Source organism: Mastomys coucha, unplaced genomic scaffold (genome assembly GCF_008632895.1).
Source record: "Mastomys coucha isolate ucsf_1 unplaced genomic scaffold, UCSF_Mcou_1 pScaffold18, whole genome shotgun sequence".
NCBI classification, from domain to species: domain Eukaryota; kingdom Metazoa; phylum Chordata; class Mammalia; order Rodentia; family Muridae; genus Mastomys; species Mastomys coucha.
In genome coordinates this window covers 110,129,254-110,136,585 of record NW_022196900.1, presented here as the reverse complement: position 1 = coordinate 110,136,585, position 7,332 = coordinate 110,129,254, and the positions used below count along the sequence as shown (strand labels likewise).

General features: G+C 46.4%; 1 protein-coding gene across 1 annotated transcript in view; it reads right to left on the bottom strand.

Annotated features, from left to right (window-relative positions):
* Tnfrsf9 (TNF receptor superfamily member 9) overlaps positions 1-563 on the bottom strand; it is a 16,050-nt gene extending 15,487 nt beyond the window's left edge. Inside the window, exon 1 of the mRNA XM_031376994.1 lies at positions 507-563. The gene's annotated coding sequence lies outside the window, so the exon portion shown is untranslated. The remainder of the gene's footprint in view (positions 1-506) is intronic.
* Positions 564-7,332: the final 6,769 nt, after the last annotated feature.

Below are 7,332 nucleotides of genomic sequence, written 5' to 3'. Positions count from 1 at the left end.
AAAAAAAGGAAGAAAGAAAGAAAAAAAAAAAGAAAGAAAAAGACCCCTGATAATTCACTGTCAAAGTTTCTTAAGCACAGACCTGCACTTGCCAATTTTGAGATTTGAAGGTTGTAAACAAACAAAGAGACAAACAAGGCAATTAAAAACAAATTCTGAGGCTGGTGCTGAAGCTCAGGTGGCAGAGTACCTGCCTAGCATGCATGAAGTCCTGGTACTCAGTCAGGCACAGTGGTTCACATCTGTAATCCTAGCACCCAGGAGATGGAGAATCAGAAATTCAGGGTCATCCTTGGCTACACAGAGGGTTTGAGCTACACAAGATCTCCAGAAAAAGAAAAAGGAAAGGGGGTGGGGGGACCAACTTCATTTTTTTTTTTATCTTTATGTAGTGGGCTATGAGATAGAAATTATAAATTACAAGGGAAGAACAGTCTAGAAATCTGCACTGAGAACACAGCCCATCCTCTCTTCTCTAGTCCCCCATTAGTCCCAAGCAGACAAACCTTGCGATCTCAGGGCAGCGGAGAACGTTCTGCCTCTTTAGCAGCTCAGTGAGGCTCTGCCGCTCCAAAAGACCACAGGTCAAACACAGGACCTGTGACTCAACTGAGCAGGGCCTCCTGGGAAATCCCCACGCTGCTCTGTGAGGTGGTACACCTCCTCGCTACCCTCAAAATCCCCAGAGCTCCAGTCCCCACTCAATGTCATTTTGAAGGGTTTCTCGAATCAGCTGTTGGCCATTGGGATGTTTCCTGAGCGACTTTAGGAAACAAATTTGGCCACTTAACATAGTCCTTCATCCATGCCAAAGATTTTCATGTGTCCTTAAAATACTGAAGTCTTAACTAAATACTGAGACCAACCTAAGTGGTTTTCACCACAAACCATCTCCTAAACCTTAAGAACAGACAGACCTCTTAAACCCAGCACTGAGTCGTGCTGTGAATAGCACCACCCAACCCTGGAAGGGACCCCAGGAAGGGTCTCACCAGTACTACTGTTAGGGTGCCCTTATGCAAATGAGAAGGCTCTCGCTGTGTGTCCAGGCAGAGGATCAACAGGCCAGGATGCTCTGTGATGCCTGTGTGCGCGCACACGCGTGCAACTGGGGAGAAGAAAAACTGCAGGGTGGGAGAGGGAAGGGAAGCAGGCTGTTTGCAGGCACTGGGTGACATCACTGAACCAAGTGGAGATCCACGAGTAACTGTTAGAGAAATGTTAAATTGAGCGGAAAAAAAAGAACTGGTAGAGGAGAAAGAGGGAGGAGAGGGTGAGGAAGAGCAGAGGAGGGAGATGAGGAGGGAGGGAGGAGGAGGGAAAAGGAGGAAGCGGTTGCTATGGAAAACAAGCATGATTCATGACTAAAGATGCTCAGGAGATGACTGACTGGGGAGGGGGTCCCTGTGGAGAAGGCCTGGACATACGCACAGCTGTAGTTCCAGAACTTGGATGGCTGAAGCAGGAGGATCACGAGTCCTGAGTTCCGAGTCTGCCTGGATTATGCAGCGAGACCCGGTCTTTCAAAGGGGCAGTTTTTTCTAAAATAGATTCCCAGTGGAATTCAAATGACTAGGAAATGCTTTTCCTCAAGAGAAATGGAGGCTTGTTCTTGGACTGTGAGATGGGAGACTTGAAGAGAGCTGGCATTTAGTAAAACACATGCTGAAACTCTCTGGGTCTGCATGAGGCCAGTCACGTCCCGGCCCACCTGAGAAGGATGCAGTAGAGGGGCTGGAGGAGCTGGAGAGTGGCTCTGTGGTTCCGGTGGTGTAGTGCTCCTGCAGAGGACATGAGTTTAGTTCCCAGCACCTACACTGGACAGCTGACAGGCACCTGTAACTCCAGGGAGATCCAGTGCTCTCTTCTGGGCTCCTTGGGTGCCTGAATTCATGCACATATACCCCCAACATATTCATAATTTAAAAATAAAAAGGGGCTGAAGAGATGGGTCAGTGGTTAAAAGTACGTAGTGGTTAAGAACTCTTGCAGAAGACCCAGCTTTTTGGTTTTTGGTTTTGGGTTTTTTTGGGGGGGGGGTTGTTTTGTTTTGTTTGGTTTGGTTTGGTTTTTTGAGACAGGGTTTCTCTGTGTAGCCCCGGCTGTCCTGGAACTCACTCTGTAGACCAGGCTGGCCTCGAACTCAGAAATCCGCCTGCCTCTGCCTCTCAAGTGCTGGGCTTAAAGGTGTGTGCCACCACTGCCCGGCAAGGACCCAGGTTTAACTCACAGCGTCCATACCAAGTGGCTCACGATGGCCTATATAACTCCAGCTCCAGGGGATCCAATGCTTTTGTCATCTGTAGGCATTGATACACATGTGTGCACACTCCTACACAAATGGACATAATTCTAGAATAGTTAAACAAATCTTTAGATTATAATAAATCCTTTAAAATAAATATCCAGAGACTCCCTGTAGCCATAAACAAAACCTGGCCTATATAGCTCAGAGCTCAAGAACCTTTAGGACTTGACTCTAATAAGGTTTCATGTCCCATAACATAAACTTCAACATTTGAGTTATACATCATTCAGGAGGTTATAGAATATTCACTATGCATGAAACTCTCATCTCCAGTTAATTACAGAACACTCCTATCAATTATAAAGAAATCCTGAATTGGTTCAGTGATCAAAAGCATTGGCTGTTCTAGTCAAGGACTTGGGTTTGATTCCTAGCATCCCACGGGGCAGCTCACAGCTGCCTAAAACTCTAGTTCCATAGAATGTGATGCCCCCTTCTGGGCTTCTCAGCCATTGCATGCATATGGTGTAATACACAGGCAAATAAACATAGACTTTTTTTTTTTTTTAATTTTTGAGACAGTGTTCCTCTCAATATGAAGCCTTGGCTGACCTGGATCTCACTAAGGAGCCCAGGCTGGCCTCAAAGTCCCAGAGATCCACTGCCTCCTGAGTGCTGGGGTAAAGGTGGGTGCTACTAAGCCTACCTTTTCAGAAATATTCTAAAACAGAAATTCCTAAAGCCCAACATGGTGGCACACACTTTGAATCCCAAAACTCGGGAGGGAGAGGCAAGCAGATCTTTGAGTTCAAGGACAGCCTGGTCTACAGAGCAAATTCCAGGACAGCCTGGGCTATACAGAGAGACCCTGTCTGGAGTTAGTGGTCTGTTGGGCGCGGGATATGACAAAATCCCACATATGTTGTGTCTCCCGGAGACTGATCTTGTCTCTGGGCACTTGTCTCTTCTACACATTCATAAAATACAGTTAGCCAACCTGTGGTTTTCTGTGACAGACTCCTTTCACTTAGTGTATTTTTTTAAAAGACTTATTTATTTATATGAGTACACTGTAGCTGTCTTCAGACACACCAGAAGAGGGCATCAGATCCCGTTACAGATGGTTGTGAGCCACCGTGTGGTTGCTGGGAATTGAACTCAGGACTTCTGGAAGAGCAGTCGGTGCTCCTAACCACTGAGCCATCTCTCCAGCCCCATTTAGTGTATTTTTAAGATCTGTTCCTGTTGTCGAATGTGTCCTTTTCCTGGTGTAGTAATATTCCTTTAGACAGAAGAATCCCTTGCTGTTTATCCATTCAGCAATTGATGGACATCTGAGTTGGTCCAGCCCATGGCTTTGACACTGCCATTCAGGTGTGCACATACCTGAATCGTTCTCTTTGCCGTACACTTAAGGATGGTACCCCTGTGCTAAGTAGCTCAGTTTCACTTTGAGCTCACCGTTTCCCACCACAGCTACATCAATTCACAGCCCCATCTGAAGCAAACAACAGTTTCAAGTTCCCCACACACTAACACTTGTGATTTTTCTTTTTCCACTTAAGAAAAGTGGCCAGCCGTCCTGGAAGCTGGTGACATGGTAAGCCCCTGGGGTTCAATCTGCTGTCCTTGGTTGAATTCTGACTGGAGTGAATCCTGAGAGGGAGGAGTCAGAGCATGGTGTGGTGGCCAAGCCCACACTTGGCCATCAATCTGACCTGGATAAATCTAGACTCTGACATGTATGCCTCTGTGACTAGTCGGACTTTATAATACAGCAGTCCTATGTATCGAGGAAGAGAGGAAACAGTAATGTGGTCTACATAGCTCAGCAGCAGGCACGCGTTGCCAAAGAAAGCAGAGTTCTCGAAGTCTGTCACACCATGAAACACACAGCCACACTGCCCGAGGCTTCTAATGCCATGGGCTAGCCTTTGCGTGTATCATGTGCACGAGTGCTCTGTGCCCCTGCTGCGCGGTGGCATTTAGCTGAGTGGCTGCCTACTCCTGCCATCTGTGTGGTTGTGGGCAGAGCTGTCACCTCCCCTGAAGGGATGTCATTTCTTTCCCACCACAGTGACATTCATGGACTCCTCTGCCCATGACACATGTCTCCCTAAGCTAAGAGATTCTCAAGATTAGTTCTATCAGCCTGCACTGAACCAGACCAACCGTTCCAGGAATGGTTTTCCAGAAGGTTCTTCGTGGCTTCTCGGCTGTCACCACATGCCTGTGGTCTCGAATGATACACTTACCACAGCCACAGAGGTAGATGACACAAGGCACTGCCCATGCCAGCCAAACACTTGGTGGTCATTTGCTTTCAAAATATATAAGCTACTGCTTTATCCATCCTGTCTTTCTAATCTTCCAAAAAAAAAAAAAATTATAGGCTGGTGAGATGCTCAGCGGTTAAGAGCAGTGGCTCTTCTTCCAGAGGTCCTGAGTTCAAATCCCAGCAACCACATGGTGGTTCACAACCATCCATAATGAGATCTGATGCCCTCTTCTGGAGTGTCTGAAGACAGCTACAGTGTACTTATATATACTAAATAAATAAATCTTAAAAAAAAAAAATCACAAAACTACAACATCTTCCTAAGTGCAGACAGAGAGCACCAGCCCTTGATGGCACCCATTAAACTGTTTCTGTCACATTCTCAGATCTGAGCTGGGAACCAGCTCTGCGCATCTATGAACATGTCAGGTGGGTATGACTCTGAGCCTAGGCAGCATGAGGTCTCACCTGCTCTAAGGAACTAAAGAGATGTTTAGAAGAAAGACAAAGATGCCAAGCACCGTAGCACACATCAGCCAACACAGTATTTGGAGGTTCAAAGTCACCCTCAGCTACACAGTCTGTTCAGGACCAACCTTGGCTACTTGAGATTCTATAAAGAGGTAGTCAGGGAGGGAAAGAAAGAGGAATGGAAAAGGGGGGGGCATGACAGAAGAAAGGAAAATGGGTTCTTCCTGTGAAAAATGTCCTGTCCTTGTGACCTTTGCCCCATACCCTGGGCAGCATTCCCAGTAGGTAAATATCAGAGAAGGGATTTATTCACTTGTGGTATCAACAGAAGATGACCCAGAAGAGGAAATTAAACAAAACTTGGACAAAGGAAAGTGGATAAAAAAAAAATCATGATGGAGGGTGACCTGGAAGAAGGAAGCATCGGGGTAGGGAGAGGTGAGGGGCTGGCACCCAGGCTGCTGGCCTTCTGCTGGCTTCTGCGCTCTCCTGTGTGCTATCCAATGCACATCCTGCTCGGTGCACAGGGTATCTCTGGATACCCGAATGTCACATCCAGATATTCAGAAGAAAAGTGTCAGGTAAGATCTGTTACTAAGTAAGTGCCCTCCAGCCCGGCCTGTAAGCCACACCACACGGTTTGCAGGTGTCTGACCTGTGACTGGGGCCTGGCGGTGGTGCCCATGAGTGGTCATCCTGCGAAAGCCCCTGCCTTCCAGATACAGAGGGTGTGACCCGCTCCCATACAGCTGACTATTAGGACATCCTGCTTCCCCACATATCCTACTTATGCTCTTGGGTGGCAGAGGCAGGTGGATAGCTGAGAGTTCAAGGCCATTCTAATCTCTATAGCAAGTTCCAGGCTACCCAGGGCTGCATAACAAGACTGAATCTCAAAAAAATAAATTAAAAAAAAAAATGAAATTCAACACAACTTAAGAAAATTTTGAAACATTAAAAAAATCCCATATTTAATATTTTAAAATAAACATTTTATTAAATATTAGCATTTAGTAATGGCATTTGCTATTTCTTTGTTTTAGTTTATATTTTAATTTTTTAAAAAGATTTATTTATTTTATGTATGTGAGTACACTGTACACTGTTGCTGTTTTAAGACACACCAGAAGAGGGCATCAGATCCCATTACAGAACGTGGTGAGCCACCATGTGGTTGCTGGGAATTGAACTCAGGACCTCTGGAAGAGCAGCCAGTGCTCTTAACTGCTTAACATAAGTGCTCCAGCCCCTTATATCTTAACAGATAATTTTGAAGCCTTTAGAAAAATAAATTTTAAAGTCAAACATAAGATTTTAACTTGTGTGTGTCTGTCTTGAGCATGTACACATGACCCCCCAGGAACTAGAGTTAAAGGCAATCGTGAACTGCCTCTTCTGGGTGCTGGCATGTGCTTTTACCAACTGAGCCATTTACCAACCTCTAGACTACATGTATGAGCTTAGGTCCTACGGAAGGATTTGTTATGGTCTCAGTCATACAGATAATGTGCAGGTCATTTGGGCTATTAGCCACCTTCTGTCCTAACTGTGGGAGCTTGGGGGAGCGCCTGAGTGTACAGATAACGTAAGGGGCATCTAGACTATTTAGTACCTGTGGTCCTGGTTTTAGGAGTTTGCTTTAACCTGGCCTTTCAGATAACACAGACGGACAGGCTATGGACCGCCTCCAATCCCCAGGCTTCTGGATGGAAAACCAGGTCTTTTCCTTTGAAAAGACAACCCTGTGTGCTTAACATGCCTGGGTTCCCTATTGATCTGTGGGCGCTGGGGCCTCCTGCTCCCAACAGCATGTACCCAGGTTCTCTGCACTTGGAGGCAAAGGCAAGTTTGAAGACCTGTGTGTAGCTTGAGCATCTGTAGCTGAGCCTGGCTGGCTCAGGCTGCCCTTTGTTATTGTTGTTGTTTTTGTTTGTTTGTTTGTTGTTTTTCAAGACAGGGTTTCTCTGTGTAGCCCTGGCTGTCCTGGAACTCACTCTGTAGACCAGGCTGGCCTCGAACTCAGAAATCTGCCTGCCTCTGCCTCCCAAGTGCTGAGATTAAAGGCCTGTGCCACCACTGCCCAGCTTCAGGCTGGTCTTGATCATGCAGCTATCCTCCTGCCTAAGTGTGGTGTGTGAATAAGAATGGGCTCATATGTTTGAATGCTTAGTCATCAGGGAGTGGCACTATTTGAAAGGATTAAAAGGATTATCAGGTGTGGCCTTGTTAGAGGAGGTATCACTGGGGGTGGGCTTGGAGGTTTCAAAAGCCTATGCCAAGCGATTGTGCGCTCTCTCTCCCTCTCTCCCTCTCTCCCTCTCTCCCTCTCTCCCTC